The following is a 20,431-nucleotide window of genomic DNA, read 5'->3' as shown; positions in this document are numbered from 1 at the left end:
ACTAACAAGCAGATAGAGGAAAATAAAACAGCCTGCAGGAGCTTTGAAAATTTTCCATGTAGCCAGTCATCAGAGAAGCACAGAGTTGAACACATATTTATGACATACCTTCAGTCATGGATAGCAAGTGGATATGTAATATTGATAGTACCTCAAAGGATCTGTAAGTGTTAATACAGAATAGCATTTCTTAATAGGAGTTTTCCCTGCTTTTCTGTAGATATCAGTGAAGTTTGGGGTGCTGGCTACTAGTGAAGACAGAATTCAGTTCAATTGCTTGTATATAAGAAAGTGCTCACTTGCAGATCAAACAAAATAAAAAATATACATATTTATTCCAGAAATAATTGAATAATAGACTCCAAAACCACATGCTACTCAGGAAACATAGGGAAATTAAAAGTATTCTAAGGATTTTAGCTATTACAGAGTTATATTAAAGCTGTTAAAATTTTTAGTACTTTTCAAGAGACAATGAAAGAATATGTGATCACATTATAGGAAAAATTAGCATCTGCAGTACAATTGCTCACATGTATGTGTATATGGATTGCAAACACAAAGATGATAAAAAGCCTTTGAATTATTTTATTCTTAAGCTAGAAGGCAGGCAAAATAAAGCCTTTTTTTTCTGCAGATGTGAGAATAATCTTCAAAATAAAGCAGTGAAATGTTCTAGTTCTGTCTGTATAATGTCAGCTGGCGACCTGAAAATATGTATTTAGGGTTACTCAGGAATTTTTCCTGATGCACTGAGCACAATTATCTCAGCTAGGGCTGTCAGATAGGAGCAGGCAGGTGGGATAAAAGAGCTTATGCCAGAGCTCTCCTCTGCTACTAATAAACTCTCTTACAATCATCAAGACGCTACTGGCATGACAAGTCCATAACCATCAGAAAATTGCTTACTTTTTTCAGTTGCTCATACACATACATGTGTGCATATAAATAGGTATGTATTTGCATATATAGAGACTGATCTATACTTATGTATAAATCCTGTAGCTGTTGAGAGGCTTCATCCATCATATGTAGAGCTTAACAAAGCACAGGATGCAGTGTCAGAGGCAAGCACCTGGCATTGACCCCACTGAATAGGGCATCAGAGCAGACCAAATATATTTTCTTATGGTGCCAGTGCAGGGTAAGGCTCTCACATGCTGTTTCTCATTGACTGCATCTTACAGACCTCATTTATAGATGTGGGACTTCTCTTACCTGGTTTACTGAAGTGAAGTAACACGAATATAAAATGTCCTGCTGAGAGAAGAAAAGATGTATTTCAAAGCCTGGTCTCTAAAAACCCTGCTGATTAGTGCTAAACAAATCAATTTAACACAAGGAAACTTCATAAAAGCCTATTGACTCTTCAGAAAAGAAGTGTGTTATTCCATGGGGAAGTAAATGAAAGAAGAAAGTATCTATCCAGACAGCTTCTACAAGGTTTTCCTTCCCTAAAGGCCTCTTCCGTGTGTAAATTAAACCACTCTACTTGAAAGTGGTTGACTCAAAGAAAGAGTTGTTTAAAAAACCGACTCACTGTTATGCACGTACTTCTGGTTCCTGTGTTTGAAAAGTTTATTTTCTATAAGGTCCATATAATATTGATTTAATTTATTCCAGGAATAGTCAAGGAATCTTGACTTGCAGTATTGCTGTCTGACTTAAAAATTAGGGATCTCTTGAAAAAAGTTTGCCACTTCAAATGGAAAACAAGAGAAAACAACTGACAAGTCTTCAAAGAACATCAGGACTCCATACATAATAAACGAAAAATGTCTAGAATTTGTATATATAGAAACATTTTATAAATGCCTAAACACTTGGACACAAGTACTTTTTATTGCTTTTTTTCCCTTATGTGATTTCATTTTTGTATTTTCTAATTTTTTTCTTCTTAGAAAAGGTGTTGATTTGTGCAAGGGAAAATATAGATACCTTATGACATCATATAGCCACTTTTTCTTGATTTTCAGGGTTTTTGGGAAAACATAGGCAATCAAGAACAGCGTTATTCCTACCAGGAAGCTTTTCTTGGTGTTACCCTTCATAGTATCACTGACTTCAGCTGTGTTTGCATATTTGTTCTGCCAGAGAATCTGGTCAAATAATTGCCAAATGCAGGTCTAAGAAAGCAATGTTAGAATCCATATTTGCACAGTCTATATCTAGAAATCACTGTCTAATAAAATTTAGACTTTGGTGTTGAGGTGTTGAGAAATTTTTGAAAAATTTCTGTCTCTGCTGTCAGGAAATTAAAAGAGCAACTCAGGACATGTTTGCTATAAACTTTATCAATTTTTAAAGAAAACTACTATTTCTCATGAAATCTCTGCCGCACAGATATCAGAACTTGGAAAAAAAAGTTACAACTGGTATGAAAGAAATGAAAATTTCTATCTGACAATTCAAATTAAACCCCCATGTCTCCATGTTTTGAAACCTGCAACTTTGGATTCTCTTGTGCTAAACTCCAGCTTCTGTCACTTCTTTTCAGTGTTTAGTCTTTAGGAAAGATTTTTGGTTTATTGATTTATATCCTAAGTAAATAATTTAAAACATCCTGGAACTATAATTTTTATATATATTCCTTTAAGGTTCAAGTTCTCCTTAGGCTTTGCAGAGAAAGCTGAAGGTATTCTGTGATGAGTCTGGGCCTTCTCTTGTCTTCTTGCAAAGATCAGATAAATTTTTACTTTTTACACTTATATGAGACAAGAAATTGACTTTAAAGACATAAATAAAGGGCTAAGGTAAGAAAGGTGAGTCTGCCAGCTTAAACTTTTTATGTAAAAATGTCCACCTCCAGTGGAAGACTTTTAGGTTCTGCATCTTGGAACTAAGTAACCGAGAGGAATATGTATCAGAGATTCCAGTCACTGAGAGGAATTAGAGGTGACTGTAAAATGACAGAAATTAATGAAGAACCAGAACAATTAAAGAAGAAAATTAATGAACTACCATGTCTGGCAGTTCCCAGACAGGCAAAGTGAAGGTTTGTGTGACTGTAATGATTAGCACTCCCAAACTGTTAATAAATAAAAGAACATTAGTAAATACTTTTTCCTTTGACTTTTCTGCCCATTCCTCTCAGTCACTTGTCAGTTTCCAGTCTTGCCAGAGGATTATGGAAATTCATGTCAATTAAAGCTATTTTTGTCTGGAGTTAAACATCATTTATAATAATGCACCCAAACTGGTAATAAGGCAGTTAATTTTCAGATCAGTTGTTTACCAAAGGAATTGTTTGACCTCTAGCAAAGACATTTTCTGTGGAGCTGTCAAATGGAAACATTTTAGCTAAGATATACAGTATGTGGTCTTCAACTTTGTGCGTTAGATTCTGCCATGACTTCTGGCCAAATGTTCACTGTAGTCAGTGGATTTGAGTTGGCTATGGAATACAGCTCAGTTTCATAACATTGTTTATAAATGAAAATTAAAAGCCCAGCTCCAAACTCCAGGATTATCTGTAGCCTCACAACAACCTAACAGTAAAACTGACAGCACAGAAACCAGAAGAAACTGAAGTCATAAAACTGGTGCTGAGTTTTTATCATTACAATTTCATTTAAAAGCAAAATAATAATAAACAGAAAATAAAAGAATCAACAGCAAACCAGCAGGGAAGGATGTTAAAATGTTCCTCATCAATCTGCTAGAAGGGCAAGACTGGACTGGAACTCTACAACTCAAAATTTTATTAAAAAATGATTGCTAATATTTTTCTCTAGAGAAGAGGGGAAATAGAAACAACTTACTTATGATAGATGAAGACTAGCACAAATTATAGTTTTTGGAAGGGTCTCTTGAGTGTAATCCACTGTCTGTGATAAACCTGTGTTGCTCATAAGCAAGTCTCTCCTTTCAAATTTTATTTTGAAAGGGAAGTTATCCATGTTCTTCGTTAAACCACTCAGGTTGCTGGTGAACTTGGCACAGTGTTGCAGAGTCCCAGGAATGGAGAGGATTATTCCGTGTCATGGCTCCCTGAGGTCTGACAGGGAGACAACTGCTGAGGAGAGTTACAAAGGACCTCTTTCAATGAAAAAAATTGGTTCATCTCATTTGGGAACTTCTTTCACATCATAAAAGCCTTCTGATCCCACATAGTTGCATTTTACTTGTCCGTTCTTCTATGCTCTTTATTTTCCACCTACTCCCAGTGTTGATTCATATAACTTTCTTTCTTACTGGTTTCTTGATTTCTTCATGTGTTAGTTTGAAAGTAAAACCAGTGCAAGACTCCAAGTCAGTAATACAATTTAATAGGAGAAAAGAGAAAAAATAAAATACATGTAATAATAGAAAAGAAACAACCACCAACACAGTCAGAAATACAACCTGACACCCTGTCAGTCAGGGTGTTGGTAGCAGTCCCATTAAATGGTGGCTGCAGTCCTCCTGGATGACAGATGTGATTTAGGTGAAGCAGTGCTTCTGTAGAAGGTGCAGTTTTTCTCCGAAGATCCAGCGATGATGTGGAAAAGGTCCGACTTTCCTCTGGGATCCAGTAGAAAGGTCTGCCCTCGGGTCCCAAACCCCAGTTTTTTATCTAGGTAGGAAAGGCTTGGCTCCTGCCCTTGGTTGGGGCATTTCCCAATGGGATGATGTAATCTTATCCGTCACACAATAGGACTTAATGGCCCATTAAGGGAATATATCTTCTGGAGGAAGGATGGGTTGTGAAAAGATAACGATGATCATCCCCCTGATCTTATCAGATGGCACATCAGCAGAGGATATCTCTCACAGAGATAAGGATCACCACCCCTCCCACATTTTAACAGATGGTGATAGAATACACATTTTTTCATTGTACCCCAGGACACTTCATTCCTCATTTATTATCATAGCTGTTACTCTCAGTGAAACCTATACCATGTTATCATGGTACACAAAAGAGATTCAGATGTGGGCTGACCTTTAATTTATAAGGCTAGAAACAAACCTATGCAAAAGTCAAACACCTCTTCTTCTTGAGGGAGGATCAGGTAACATCTGGTAGCACAGCTACTGCATGCTAGATAAGTGTTTACAATGGAGATGGAAAGAGAGACAGGACCTCAATGCTAACACACCCCCTTTGTACTATTCAGAAACAGCAAAGGGCCCAGATTTGCCTGCTAAGCAGAGCTGCCTTAATTAAAGAGAAGTTTATCACAGATAAAACCTTGTAGCTGCTTGCCACTCAGTCTCCATCTTCCAAATACACACCAGGGAGGAAGGCACTCAAGAAGAGGCCAGAATTTGCAAGGAAAATATGCCTTATCTGTTCCAGTGCCTTTGGCTGCTTTAACATCACTGTGGAGCAAACTAAGATGAACAGAATTGGCTCCCAGAATTTTACACTTGAGCAGCACTTAGATGCAGTGAAGCATTTTCTTTGACACATATGGCAAGGCATTCCTCCCAAATCCACATAGTTCTGGCTCAGCTCACCATTGACTCACTGGTGCAGTGACTGGCTTTTTCTGAGACATGGGCCTTCATGTAAACACAAAACTTCGGTTCTGCACAGATCAACCCTCTGCAGAACTTTAGAAGTTATATTAATTCAAGTTTATTTTTTCTTACCTTTTCCAGTGAAGCCAATTATTTGGCTGTGTGAACAGTCAATTAGCTGATGCTTATTCTTTCTTTCTGCATCTGAAAATCACCTTTTTGAAAGCACACAAGGGGAAACATCCCATGATGACGCTGTAATAAACAAAAGTGCCAAATGTGCCTCTTATTAGTTACACCTCCAGTGCTGAATGCACGGGGCTCACACTTCGAGTTTTCTTAACAGAATTTAACAATGGCAGAAGCAGAAATAACAAGCTTCTTTTATCCTGATTGACAACTCTCCATTTACAGGACAAAATGCATCAGGGCAACCACACTACAATATATTTTTTCTCTTTATTCCTTGTTTTTATGCCTATTAACCGAGCATTTTATTTTTGGAATTCACGAGCATGAGAGAAACACACAGAAATCTGAAGTCTAATTAATTTCAAGTGAACAAGGAAAGCATTCTATTACCTTCTTTTAGAGACTTTTTTTTTTTCATTTCTCCTTTTAAGGTCTGCTACCCCTTTTCATTAAAATAAAGATTCTAGGTGAAACAGGAAGTTTTTAAAAGGTGGAATCCTGGGCTGGGCACAGTTTTCATTTACGGAGATTTTGCTATACCCGTGTGGTCATGACTACTCTGAACTACAGTAGTGGCCTCACTGGCCACTGCTCATGTGGTCTGCAGGGCATGGCAGAGGAACATGTGACAAAAAAGGAGTGACAAAAGTAATTTCCCTTCATTCTTCCGTTCCCCTCCTTGAACCATAGCATTATGTAGTGCCTTCATTTGTGTGTATTTTTTCTGGCTCTGTTAGACTGCTGGAGCACTGTTAAGCTGTTGGCTACCTGAAGACAATTTGATGTGCCCGAGGCAAGATGTGCACTATCAACCTACCAGCATGGAGGGCACATGAAAGACACACAAACTTCAAAGAAAGAAACACTTCAGAAAACATATTCAAGCTTGTACAGAGGATCTGAGCAACATCTGAAAGGGTTCAGTCTGGCTGCAGATATGCTAATCCTCTTAAGAAACAACATTGAGAGATCCTTCCTATCTCAACATAGAAACAGAATGAAATGAAGAAAATTGCATAATTTAAAGTGGTCATTTTCTTAGGGATAAATATTAAGGCCTTTCTTGGGCTCTGTATGCATGAACAAGACAGAGAAGGTATCAGGTCTATGTTAACATTACATCTGAGATAGCTGTCCTTCAAAGCGATTACAACACCCAGCGTACTCCAGATATCTGGCATCTCATGTCCCTATTGACCTTATTGGCAACCAATGCTCAGCTGGAATTTCAAAAGAAAACAGACCTGGCCGTCTTTTCATCCTTCACCACCATTTTTTCCCAACAGGAAGCCATGACAGACTGTCATGTCCACCTGTCATGGTCACAAGACATCAGCACATAGACAGAGTTTAGATGGAGGCTGTGGGGCCAGACAAAGAATTAAAACCTTTTTAGGTATTTTATACATGGAGAGTGTTTTCATGTGGACAAGGAGTACTCCTGGGGGTAGATAAAGTGAATTAAAATCTTGACCTTGATCTTGGTAGTTTTCTAAAGCAGAAACCTTAAGGCTGAACTCTGAGAGCTCCCTATTTTTATTTGGAGAAGCAAGGGAGACAGGGAGGAGGGGAAAAACTTTTTCAAAGAACAACTACTTTTAAAATAGTGGAAGTGCATTATTGAAGACAAAACTCGTATTCCGAGCATCTAAAATTATAAAAGCTGGTTATTTCTAGATAGTTTAGATGCATGAATCTATGTTTTGTAGTATTTATAAAAAGTAGGAACTTTTGAGATGACTGTCCCTGGCCACAATTCAACATGTGTCCATGTCCTTCCATGATCCACATTGCTGCTCCAGCCTTTGGGTGTTTCTGGGTGACACTTGAGCAGTCCGCCATTCAGTTGACCTCTATCCCTACCTGCTTGCAAAGTAGTTCTTAAATTCTCTGGAAGGCCTTCACACAGGTGGCTGCAACTTGATGTAGGCAGACCAAACACTCCCTCTGTTGTGTATGTGTTGGCTTTTATGTCACTGTCCTTTGTAAATTCCGTAGCATGGATGTACCAAAAATGCTTACAGAAATTTGGCTTCTTCTAAATGATTTCTCATTTCTTTATTTTTCCTGAAGATTTTCCTCAACTGTATTTATGCATATTTAGACTACATATGTGGCTTTATAAACTGTAAATGTTTTTCATTTTTCTTGGGTTTTTTTGTTTGCTTGTTTGTTTGTGGTTTTTTATGTACTTAGCAATTGCAAGCACACTGCAAGAAGACAGACCAAGGCATGAAAGATGAGGAAAGAAAAGATGTTTGCTCTGATCCAGCTGACAGTAGTGCTATTAAACTGCCAGGAAAGAAAACCAACGTGCTTTACTTGTCTAAAGAATGGTTTCAAGCCAAGCACATTTTGTACTGCACATTCAAGGAAATAATTAGCATATCTGGCATTGTAATAGCCCAGCTGATGGGCAACAAAACATTAGTCACTGCAAATAGCTGCAGTTTGTGACTAAAGTAAATTACATGGATGGTTGTTTGACACCATTTATTTGATGAGAAAGAACACACAAATGCATCCAGATAAATTAGAATGCAAAATTACATTTGTGCCTTCCTTTTGAGAACAGGATTAAATTTATTGAAATAAATTTTTCATTCTTGCCTCACATTGGCTTGTGTATTTTTAAAGACTATGTGGGCATAGACAGTGGGCAATCAGAGATCCTCTAGCCTGTGCATTAGTACATTGGCTCTAAGAGCAGCAAAGGTAGGGATTATTCTATCTGAGTCCATTTTTTGCAGTAGTGATATGGACAAATCCAGTAACATCCTGTCGGAGAAGGGAGACGCGGACACCATATGGTCATCAGCAAAGTCTCGTTTATTGATACGCAGAGTGGTGCTTAAGTACAGTGCTTAATTAGCTCATGCATAGTGCAAAATCTGAGCTCATCATTGGTTTAGATGTGTGACTTAGCTAAGCACTTCGGCATTCATGTTTTTCTCAATTCTGCGTGCCTTCCTTATCTCAAGGACACTGTATCCCTGAAACTGAGGCCTGCTTTGCTAGCCTCACCAAGTTGATCTGACTATGGCCTCTTTCTTCCAGCTATTCCTGCACCAGGCTCTCTACACTTCCCCCGTTTTCTTTTTGAGCTAAAAGAGTGGCATGCCAAGCTTTGCTAACAGTCTTTTGAATAAAATTTTGTAAGCAAGTTATCAAGCAAGGTAGCAATAAAGCTAAGCACAAGAATATACCTAACACCATAATAGCATACTTAATAACGGTTCGAATCCATCCCCTAAGACCTAGGCTTTTTAACCACTCGTCAATGCCCCAACCATCTTCTTCTTTTAGGTTGTGTAATTTCTGCTGCATGTTTTGTATCTTTTTGTGGATGGACTCAGAGTGGTTAGATAACTTCATGCAGCACATTCCCTCGAACTCTTTGCAACCATACTGGCAACCTTACTAGGCAGGTTCTAAAGGGATTTTGTACTCCCCCTAGACTTAAGCAGATTGATTCTTGCTTTGTTATGTTAGCGAATGTTACCCATACGTTCTCCCGAGGCGCATGCTGCATTGAAAAAGATTTTGTGCGAGCAAAGTTAGCAAGCATAAGCAGTGTAATGATCATCATTTTGATTTCTTTGGCGGCCTATTCTTTTTACGCCCTGTATGGCTCCCTGTTATCTGCAGTTGTTTCACCTCTTCTATACTTTGATTTAATACCTTCTCTGGGTCTGTACCGGGCTTAATTGGTCCTACCCGAGGCCAAGGCAGGTGTGGGACTTTATGTCTGCATCTTGCAGCGATAATGTGCGAATTTGCATAGATGTGCTGCCTCTTAATCCAGTTAGTAAGTTCCCACCGGCCCAAGCTAACAGGAGCTGTTCTGGTGTCTCGTATAGGTTTTGTACCTGGGCATATGGCACTCCTGCTTCTTTTTCTAGGGCCCGACCCCAATTTGAATCTCTTAGGTCGTCACTTTGACACTTCCAGCACTACAAACTAAACACTGCTCCCTGTTCCACCCACGAGCAGTCCCCACAGCCCCCGCACTTTAGGGCTACCCAGGCTTCACACCATGACCCCCCACACGCACAACAAGGACGGCTGCTGAGAGGCTGCTCTTCCTGGTGGACGTGGCTCTCAATCCAATCAGCCCAATTCGGTGGTGGCTGCCTTAGCGCCTCACGTCCTTTTTGCTTGTAAAGGTGGGGTTATCCATTCTAGTACCCGTGTCTCCTGCGTTTTCTTTTGTAGCTGTGTGAGTGCACCGAGTAGGTGGTTGGCAGTACTCCAGATGGTAAGATCGATGGGTGAGGAGATATCTCGGCGGGAGACAAACCCTTCATCGATGCAGCGTATAATACCCTTGAGGGCTTCATGTTGTTGCGGGGTCACGGTTACGGGTGCGGTTGGGTCAGTTCCTTTAAGTAGTGGCCTGAGGGAGTCTAGCAAGGAGTTTGGTATCCCAACAATCGGCTTGAGCCATTGCAGATCTCCTAGCAGTCGCTGTGCCTCATTTAGAGTGGTGATTTTTGTTGCAAGCTGGAGCTTCTGCGGCCGTACGATTTGGCCTGTGATAGACCACCCCAAGTACTTCCATGGTGTGGATTGTTGTATTTTTTCTTGAGCTATTATGAGGGATGCCTTTGCTAGGGCGCTTTGAATCTCCTGCATCTGAGTGTCTGTAAATGCTGATTCTTGAGCAAAGAGGATATCATCCATATAATGATAAATAATTGTGTTGGGCCACTGTATCCTTAATGGTTGTAATGCGGTATCAACATACAGTTGGCACAGGGTAGGCAAGTTTTTCATTCCTTGTGGAAGAACAGTCCATTCATACCGTTTATCAGGTTTTTCTCTGTTTATTGCTGGTAGGGTGAACGCAAATCCTTTAGTATCTTGAGGGTGTAAGGCTATAGTGAAGAAGCAGTCCTTTAGATCAATGATCAGAAGAGGCCAATGCTGTGGAAGCATTGCTGGGTTGGGGAGGCCTGGTTGTAATGCCCCCATCGCCTCCATTTGATCATTTACTGCTCTTAAATCGTGCAGAAGACGATATTTTCCTGACTTCTTTTTGATCACAAAAATTGGCGTGTTCCATGGGCTTGTCGAGAGTTTTAAATGTCCTTGTTGGAATTGTTCCTTTACGAGTTGATGTGCTTGTATTAGACTTTCCCTTTTTAGAGGCCATTGCTTAACCATTACCGGTTCATTGGTAGTCCAGGTGATTGGGATCGGGAAAGTCCAAGCAATGGCAATTACCCCAAAGGGTGCTCGTTGGATAAAATGACCCCCATCTGAGCCAAGATGTCCCTTCCAATTAAGCAATGTACCGATGGTGGTAACGCAACTACGGACAACACAGTCACCAAATCTTGCCCATCTATAGTGACCCTTACTGGAGGAGTTTTTCTGGCAAGGGTGAATCCTCCGACGCCTGTCACGGTATCCGTGGTTTGCAGTGATGGCCAGTTGTGGGGCCATTTTTTTGGAGAGACAATGCTGGTATCTGCCCCAGTGTCTAGGAGTCCCATCATTTCTATTGTCTGTCTTGCATAGGTTAATTTCACCTTCTTTTTGGGTCTGGTATGGAAATCCATTGTGAGCATAGCAATACCTGATGATCCGAATCCTTGGTCTCCACGTGGGGTTTGTCTTTGTGGTTGAACACCCCGGCTCAACTGTGGAAGTGGAATAAATTGAGCAACACGCTGACCTGCCTCAATTGTCAGAGGAGGAAAAGGAGTATAAACCATTATTTGTATTTCTCCCGTGTAGTCTGCATCGATGACACCTGGTAGTACAAACAGTCCTACAATGGAGCTCGACGAGCGTCTCACTATTAGTCCTCCATGAGTTTGTCCTTTGATATTTATCGGGCCATAAACTCCAGTTGGGACTTTGACGGGGCGAGCTGTCATTAAAGATGTTTTTACTGCGGCTGCTAGGTCGAGTCCCAGGCTCCTTGTTGTGGCTGGTTGTAGACAGGAGATGGCGCTGGTGTCACGGCGGCTACTTGTGACCGGGGCCAATATGGCGGCGGCCGCCGGGGGCTGATCGGCGGCGCTCGTTGGGCCGCGCCGCATCCACCCGCATCTGTAGCAGCGCGCCGAGGGAGGCCGGTGGTCGCTCGATGTGGCAGGGGCCGCCGTAGAAGCACGGAGTGGAGCAAGAGCGGCTAACACCTGTGACTGTGTGGACTCGGCTTGTTTCTGCAGTCCCAAGCCTAATTCTTTTAGTGCATTAACCAAGAAAACCTGCGCCCCTCTCATATACTCTGGGACTCCTGCCTTTTCAATAGCAGCAGCAGCCTTATCTACAAAGTCCCCAAAGGATTCATTTCTTCCCTGTTTTATCCCCATATACATGGGTATGCCTGAGCTATCTTTGACCTGACCGATGGCACTCCTTACTAGACGCATGGCTTCCCTAACCTTGTCGGGTCCTGAAATCATTTGAGCCTCTGTCCTGCGGTATTGACCCAATCCCATTAGTTCGTCTATGGTAATTCCAGCTAACGGATCTCCCGGGCCCCTCTGTGTTGCAACTGACTCCTGAACAAGAGCTTGCCAGTGGGCGTTAAATAGCAACTGCTGATGTTGCGTGAAAATTAGTTTCACTATACTTCTCATATCATTTGGCAATAGCAGGTATGTATCAAACAAGAAATCTAGCATCTGCTTAGCTGGCTCACTCCGGAAACCAAACTGACTCACTGTCTGTCTTAGCTGGGCTAGCAGCTTCCAGTCGGGAGGCGAATATGCTCCCACTTGGACGGCTTGTCCTTGTTGGTTTATTCCCTGTGTATACGTGACGGGGAAAACCCAGGTTTTCGCTGCGTCAACAGCGCTCTCGTCCCCAGTCTCCAAGCCGTGTCTGGCTAGCATACTCCACGCCTCCCCCCGCCGTCTTGCCATCTCCTCCCACAGGTCGCTTTCCGCCCCAGGGACAGGGTCTGGCTGCGCGGCAGGCTTAGGGACGCTAGGCTTAGACCGGCAAGGGGATTTTTCGCCGCCGGTCTGGGGCCCTTCGTCCTCGGAAGGCGGGGTTACTCCGCCTTCTGCAATTGTCTCCGCCGCCGCGGCGGAATCCTCCTCAAGCTCTTCTAAGGGGGGTGCCGAGGGCCAAGCGCAGCTAGCCATGTCTGTCATTCCTGCTGTCTCCCCAGAGATAGGTATTTCTACTCTGGTCGTGCTGGGTGCTCGGGGCTCATTATCGCCATACTGAGCATTTCTTTTATATGCCTTTACTGCCTCCCGAGCCGCCCTTCTCTCCGCCTGCTGCTTTAGCAGTGCGTTGTGAACTACCCGCCAGATCTTTCCCAGCTTTTTTGCTGTTTTATCATCCTCTAATACCGCCTCCCACAGTGCATCCCCTAACTTACGCCACTCATTCAAATCATGCACGGTGTGAGGATTAGAGAATAAACCTTTAGCATAACCCCAGGCTAACAACCCCGGTATGTCCTTCCTGGGATTAATTTCTTTCAGCCCTAACTTATCTATATGTAGTATATAGTATATATATATGTATATATGTAGTATATGTATATGTACTATAAATAAATCATATGCTGCTTGCCTGTCCATTTTTTGTCGTCAGCGCTGTTGCAACTCTCCGGCTTCGGCAGCACGTATGGCCCAGGACCACCTTTATGGCTCCTGGGGGTGTCTTCCCTACGTCGTTTGACACCGACCCGGTTGCAGCAGGCCCCAACTCTACTTCACCGACCGTGGCGCGTTCTCCCCCGTTTTCTTTTTCAGCGACGGAGGCACGTCGGGGTTCACCATTTGTCGGAGAAGGGAGACGCGGACACCATATGGTCATCAGCAAAGTCTCGTTTATTGATACGCAGAGTGGTGCTTAAGTACAGTGCTTAATTAGCTCATGCATAGTGCAAAATCTGAGCTCATCATTGGTTTAGATGTGTGACTTAGCTAAGCACTTCGGCATTCATGTTTTTCTCAATTCTGCGTGCCTTCCTTATCTCAAGGACACTGTATCCCTGAGACTGAGGCCTGCTTTGCTAGCCTCACCAAGTTGATCTGACTATGGCCTCTTTCTTCCAGCTATTCCTGCACCAGGCTCTCTACAACATCCCATATAATTTTCTTTGTGTAGGACTCTGTGCTCCCCAGGTGAGTCAAGAAACAATTAATCTGAATCAGGTAATAATGAAAATGCAGGTATAATACAAGACTCAGTGCAGATCAATGCCATGGTAAGGAAGGAAATTGTTGCAAGGAACTACGCTTGGGCCCAAAATCTCAGTGTCAGATGGGAAATAAGTGAGCCTCTGTTCTTACACTGGATAGCCTGAGATCAAAGACAACCACGTTATTTCTTTTTCGGATAGAAGCAAAACAAAACATAACAAAATCCAAACCATAGAAAGGAAATTTAGTTTTCTTTCCAAGTACTGCTTTCCATAAAATTTCTGTTGGGGTAATTATTTGAGTCTTCAAAAAGTCTGTGTGTCTCTGCATACTCAAGGATATCACATGCTCAGCTGACACAATGTGAATGGCAGATGTGATACAGTAAGTATGTGTCAGCTCACATGTGACAGCAAGTTCAGAATTAAATTATCCATAACCACGCGCTAGATGAGTCTTTATAAAGGTAAGGTCACAGCTGCATAGCAGATCTCTGTGCATTCGGGATGGTAACAAAAACTCTTTGCTAAATTGGACTGTTGGTACGGAGACTTTAACATTGGTCTGTGGCTATAAAACCTGCACATCACCTTTTACAAGATGCTAATCTTAGATAAAACTTGCTTAAAATAAGAGACAGAAAAGAACTAGCAAACAAGCCTACATACAGCAAGGCAGAGATTTTTTTTCACCTAGAAAAACATCTGATTTTAGGCACACAGTGAAATGTCAGCTGTGATTATCAAGATTACTACTGTAGGCAGGTATCCATGGGTAAATTGTGGAAAACAGATAAAGCAACATATTACCTGCATCTGTTATTGGTTACATGAGAAACTCTGGGTATATAAGGGGCTCTGAAGAAGACATCCAAGAGGGATATGTTTACTTTTCCTAAATACCTCAAAAGGCACCAAATCCATTTAGCTCTTTGTCAGAGGACTCATTTTCATTTTATTGACCAAATCAAATTGACTTTCAGTAGTTTTAGATATAGTCTTCTTGGAGGAGTCATCTATTGGAAATGTCTCTGTATAGGCCTTGCTGGCACAAATGTTAGCCTCTTTGGTGGGGAAAAACAGACACAGAACTGCAGACTTGCAGGTGGAATTGCAGTTTATAATGTAAGGAGAAACCGCAGGGGAAGTTTAATTCTCTTCAGGAGAAAAATTCTCTTCAGAAAAGATTGCATTCTCTTTTATTTCTGAATAACTTCTTTCCTCCTGCTGCTTTTATTTTGATTATTTTTTGGCTCTTGACTGCAGTTTATGTTTTTATAAATTGGCAGCAGGAATACTGCATGCTTCCAAATTGTCACTACTGCAAATGTTCTCATTGTTCATTCAAGAATTAATCCTGCATCTGGAATACAGTTAGACTCCTATTCCTAGCCCAGGTAGCCACTGTGAACTGAAATAATCCAGCTTTTTATTATTGACATGTACAAAAGTAAGATTATGATCTGATCTGAATATTAGCACATGCACAGCTATGTATAGTGCTTGTGTCCAAGGTCTCTTCTGGAGGAGTATGACGTGACTGTGAAGGTGAGAGGGCCTCTCTGGGTTAACAAAAGATCTTTTTTTGCTGCAGAGATGAGTGGATATTTTTTACATATATAAATGTCTGTCCATACTGCAATACAAGAGTGAGGCAGGCTCAAGGAGTAATTTGCTTTCCCTATTTATATATTTTTTGAGCCTTTAGAATTACTTCAAAACTTTCAAAGTAATAAATGGGTAAATCTAAATTTTTTTGTGGTTTAGGTGCCACATTACCAAAATGTGGTTAGTAATTTCTGCTGCTTTAGGGTTTTTAGGTTTGTTCTGGGCTTCTTTTGAAGTTGCCTGTTTTCTGGTTGGACTGCCTAATAAGACGATTGTATAATTCGTAATCTACTTTACTTCCATATATAGTTTTGGTGCAACTTAGCAGGTGAAATTAGACAGTGACACAAATTAACTTCATCTACATATGCCTGTTCAGGAGTCTGCAGTGGAGGAAGAAATGTACAAAAGTACATTTTGTGTTCAAAAGTACAAGAACAAGAGTTCTTGTAGTGTTCCAAGATTTGGATAAAAAGGGAAGATGCAGCAAAGGGAAAGGGAAATTATTCCATTTGTTATAACAAAAAGGGAAGATACTACTTTTATTCTTAAAAATAATTAGGTGTTCAGTAGATTGAGGTATATGAAGCTGATGCAGCTGAGGGAGGCAAAGGGGGTCTGAGGGAGTTTGAAGGGTACCAGATATTCTCAGGGATGAACAGAACAGGAAATATTTATCCATGCAGATGGGTTGAAAAGTGAAGGAAACTACAGACTTTTCACGAGTCTAAATGCCATGCTCCCGATTCCAATAGTCCCAAATTCACAAGACTATCTAAAAACTTGAGTAGTACTTACTTATGGCTGGTTAATGTCAACATTTACAAGTATCTGCATTTGTAGCCTTCCAGTTGCACTTTTCAAATTTTCAATTTTCAAATTCACTTGCATATTTTTCAATTTTTTTTACTTAATGTGTAATACCTTCTTGTGGGGCCGAAGGCTGAAGGTTTGGGGAACAAAAAACCCCCAATCTTTCAGAACAAATACTGTAAGATTCCTAAGAAACCTGAGGTCTCTGAAAACTCCCTGGTCAAAAGGACCAGGCCTGTGTTTTCATTTGTCCGTTTTACAGACAAAAGCCCTATCCAAGACTAAAGCCAAGGCTGTAGTAAACTTGATAGGTGATAATAAATCTGTGAATTTGAAAACTCTTTACAGATTGAATATAGCAACCAATGTGCCAGTGCTCCTCAGAAACAAGAACTGAACAGTGTTACCTTGGCCTTAATCGTAACAGAGGACAATGGGATTGTTCCAGAAACAGGACTGTGAATTACAATGAATCCAGCTCATACCATGAATATTCAGGAACTCTCCTTGGATGCAGGGAGTAAGAACACTCTTCTTCCTGGGCGAAATCCACCTTTGTATGCAGAGACATGCTGTATCTATCTATATATCTCATTTGTTTCTCTGGAATGCAATAGTTATATTTGAATCAAAATGTTTGCAATTTGAATGTGTGTTCCAAAGTAAGATGCGTTATTGATATATTAAATCTAAATAATACAAAGGGACGCTGAACACTCAGAGTAATTTGTCTGACTGCTGTCACCAAGCAATGCTTCTAAAGGTAGATGATAAAACTCATTGAGTTTTTCTGTTTCCTAGGTAAACAGGTGAAGGAAATGTGTCTGTGCTCCTCTAATCTTGCCCTAGGGCATTTTATTGGGGTTAATATTGACATCAACAAGCCCTGTGCCAGTGGACAGAAAGAAGAATAGCACATTCTAGTAACTAATTCAATACCGACAGGAGCAAGCAGCCTGAATTCAACATAGAAAAATATTTTTAATGAATCTCTCATGAGTGTAGGACTGAAACCAGCCCTTGGCAAGTGTCATCACTCACCAGACAATCTGCTGGAACTCTGAAAGCTTTTGAAGACATGAAAAAATGTATTCTTACCCTTCAGCATTTCACCTTGCATAATCAGTTTAAAGATAGCTCCATTTTTAAATTCAACTTCTTTGGACAAAGCAGTTATTTAGACATATCTGGCAATCTGCAGTGTTGAGCACAGAATTGTATAAACAAAACCAAACAACACCAGCCATGGTACACTTACAGAATCAAAACTTTCACTAGAAATTAGTATGTTCCCTTTCCTTCCCTTTCCCTTCCTTTTCCTCTTTTTTGTCAACTTTTTCATCAGTCTAGTCAGGATGGAAGTAGTGTTTAATAAGAGCAGATACTGATGGGCAAGGCAGAGAGTCACCCTTGCAACTGAAAATTGTATTAGTAGGAAACAATCTGTGCTGGTGAGATTCTGTTTTTGCAGCTGTTTTGGAGCTGGGTGCAGCCAGCTGCTTTGAGGACAGGACATGCTCTTGCTTACATATAGCAGAAAAAACAGCATCCCACAGTATCTTCTAGAACTGCTCTGTGTTACATCTAGTCATTCAGAGCAGAGTGGGATGGTTTTCATGTTCTTCTTCATGGAAGTAGGGAAGTAGAGAAGGTAGGAAAAGGGCTCAGCTTGGCTTTTTCAAAGTATCTTTTAAAATGGAAATGAGCTGGGTATGAGGGGATAATTACTTGTTATGAGAAGAGTCACACCTTTCCTTTCTGAAGCAAAAAAGAGACCCCATAAAGACAATGAAATGTCACAGATTACAGAGCTCCAGGCTGATCCTGGATTTGGCAAATTCTGTCTCTGGGGAGAAAAGTGAGGCTCAATCCAGTCACCTAAATATCACCCATGAAGGGTGAAGGACAGGAGCTGATTGGTGCAGAGGGGCCCCATGAATACAATTTTTCCTTTCAATCCCACAGCTTGTTGAGGTACAATCTCTAGCTGGAACAAAATAGAAATTGATATTCATTGGAAAACGGGAAAGAATCTAGATGTGAGTTTCCTAGTCATATATATAGCACTTGAGGTAGGAGAAAAAAATAATAGATTCTAAAAGATTTTAATTTCTTAATATGCTAAGTTATTCGTATAGCATGCACTTATAAAACATTACTTGCAGATGTTCAATTAGTTTTCTGAAAGCTATGCTTGGTATCATGTTACTTGAGTATGCAGCCTGCTTTGTCTGCATCATATAACTTACCCAAATTCAATAAGAATGTAAATATTTAAATCTAATTTTTACTACCCGACAAGCACGTAGATAAATATTATCAGACTACTATGTCAGTCAAAATTACACATAATTCAGTGCACTTGAAAAACAATCAGAGTTTATATGAGCTTGTGAGTGCTTTATGCAATTAAATGGATAACAAAATTAACTTGCATAAGCATGCTGTAGGCAGATTATCACAATCCTCCAGCTAAAACCGTGGCTAGGCAGTGTTAGATTTCCTTCTCTCCTTTGAAAGAATTAGAAACCAAGCTCTATTGCTGCTCAGATAAATGGTTCTATATGCCTGAATGACATTTGTTTTTCTGCTGGAGATGTTTATGTAAAATCACTTAAAATCAGGCCAAGGGAATAATGGGAGCCAGCTGAAAGCAGCCAAATGTGGAGTTTGACACAAAATATATTTTGCTTTCTTTTTCTTATCTACCCTGGATTTCTTCCTTCTGTCTCACCTCAAAGGCTGCTTCTGACCTCCTGAATAGTGGTTGAATTTATGGTTATGCTGATCTCATTAAGAGAGAGCTAGAGCTGTGGCACACGACTCAGTTTCTGCTGCCAATGAAAACATTTCTGAGACAATGAGAATGATCCCTCGTAATATTGCAGTAGACAAGTAATTTGGAGTACATATTTGAATACAAATGATTTCATGGAGCTTGAGGAGAAGATAAGCAAATGTTTCTTCTCATGCTTGCCACTAATTCATGCTTGTGTGACAGGTTCAATTCCCAACCTCTAACCTTAGTGGATTGATTTTATCCGGTTTCAGGAATAAAGAACTGATCTGTAGCTTAGAAATAAAATTTTATAAATAAAAAATAGACATACATTTCCAGTTTAGCCAATAGCCACAACTCTTAACCAAAATTTTGCTCCAACTTTTTCCTGTGAAAAGGCCAATTGCTTCCCTATCCTAGTGTATGGTCTGGAGGTGATACTCTCCAGCTAGGTGTTTCCCATGCTCACCTTAGCAGTTAGAAGACCTGGGATTGTCTAAACCTTGGCACATTTCAGACAGAGGCACAAGCTTCAAGAGAAGAGCAAAGAAGTGGTTGGTGCTGTCCCTCTGGATGCCTTCCAGGTTTATGAAGCTGGCTGCTGTGATGGTCAGGGCCTCAACCTTAAGGACCTGGGCACAGGTACTTCTTTCTTTGACTATAATTTGTTAATGATGAGGAAGGTGCTGGGTGACTGGGACGGTTATCCAGCTTGCTTCAGACTTGGTATCACAGGAATTTTGAGTAGGATGTTTCCCTAACAAAAACTATTTAATGATTATATGATGCACAGATATCCAAAGCTGGTAGTTATGACTTGGTTTTATCTGGACAGATTTAGCAAACACATTCTAAAGAACAAGGCTAAAGGTGAGAGAAACTTATTAGGCAGGTCCTTTGTGGACTTAATGGGCTCAGAGCTCAGAAATAAAGAGCTGAAAAGTCAGGAATTCCCAAATGTAAATTCTGTTCTGTTGTTTTCATCTATAATTAAGTACAAAATAATTATTACATTGCAATATTTTTTGGGACTTTTTTTTGGTAATACCAACAAAATTAATATTCCATGAGTGAAACACTATCAATTCTGCATAGAACATATCTGCACAATCCTACTATTGTTAAGACTTTATAAATAATTTATTTTTATATAACATCACATATAGCATTTAATATGTAAAGTCTGAGATATTGACTTGGTTCCTGAATCTCAGTGAGCATGTCATAGCAGAAAGGCCCACAGAAAGTCTTCTTCAGTCACTCCAATTTTGATCCTCAAATGCTCTGGGTTTGAAATTATCTTGGAATTGGGATATGCAACAAACCCTTGTCGGTCTCACTCTTTGAACCAAGGCAATTGTATTCATCATTTTTCTTGAGAAACAGCACTAGGACAAAGAGAATTTATACTGAACAGCTATGAGAGAATTTAAAATGGGAAAATGTGGCTGGTCATCTTAACTGGAAATGCTCTC

The 20,431-nt window shown here is 40.5% G+C and overlaps 1 protein-coding gene across 2 annotated transcripts in view; it reads right to left on the bottom strand.

The window, feature by feature from the left end:
• Positions 1 to 364: 364 nt before the first annotated feature.
• The window catches only part of SYT10 (synaptotagmin 10), a 74,518-nt gene continuing 54,451 nt past the window's right edge, over positions 365 to 20,431 (bottom strand). The window contains exon 8 of one of the 2 annotated variants that reach the window (XM_088165684.1): positions 365 to 1,260. The gene's annotated coding sequence lies outside the window, so the exon portion shown is untranslated. The remainder of the gene's footprint in view (positions 1,261 to 20,431) is intronic. The other variant, XM_088165685.1, reaches the window with a different exon arrangement.

Source organism: Sturnus vulgaris, chromosome 5 (genome assembly GCF_052056855.1).
Source record: "Sturnus vulgaris isolate bStuVul1 chromosome 5, bStuVul1.hap1, whole genome shotgun sequence".
Classification (NCBI taxonomy): domain Eukaryota; kingdom Metazoa; phylum Chordata; class Aves; order Passeriformes; family Sturnidae; genus Sturnus; species Sturnus vulgaris.
This window is presented reverse-complemented; position numbering and strand designations above follow the sequence as displayed.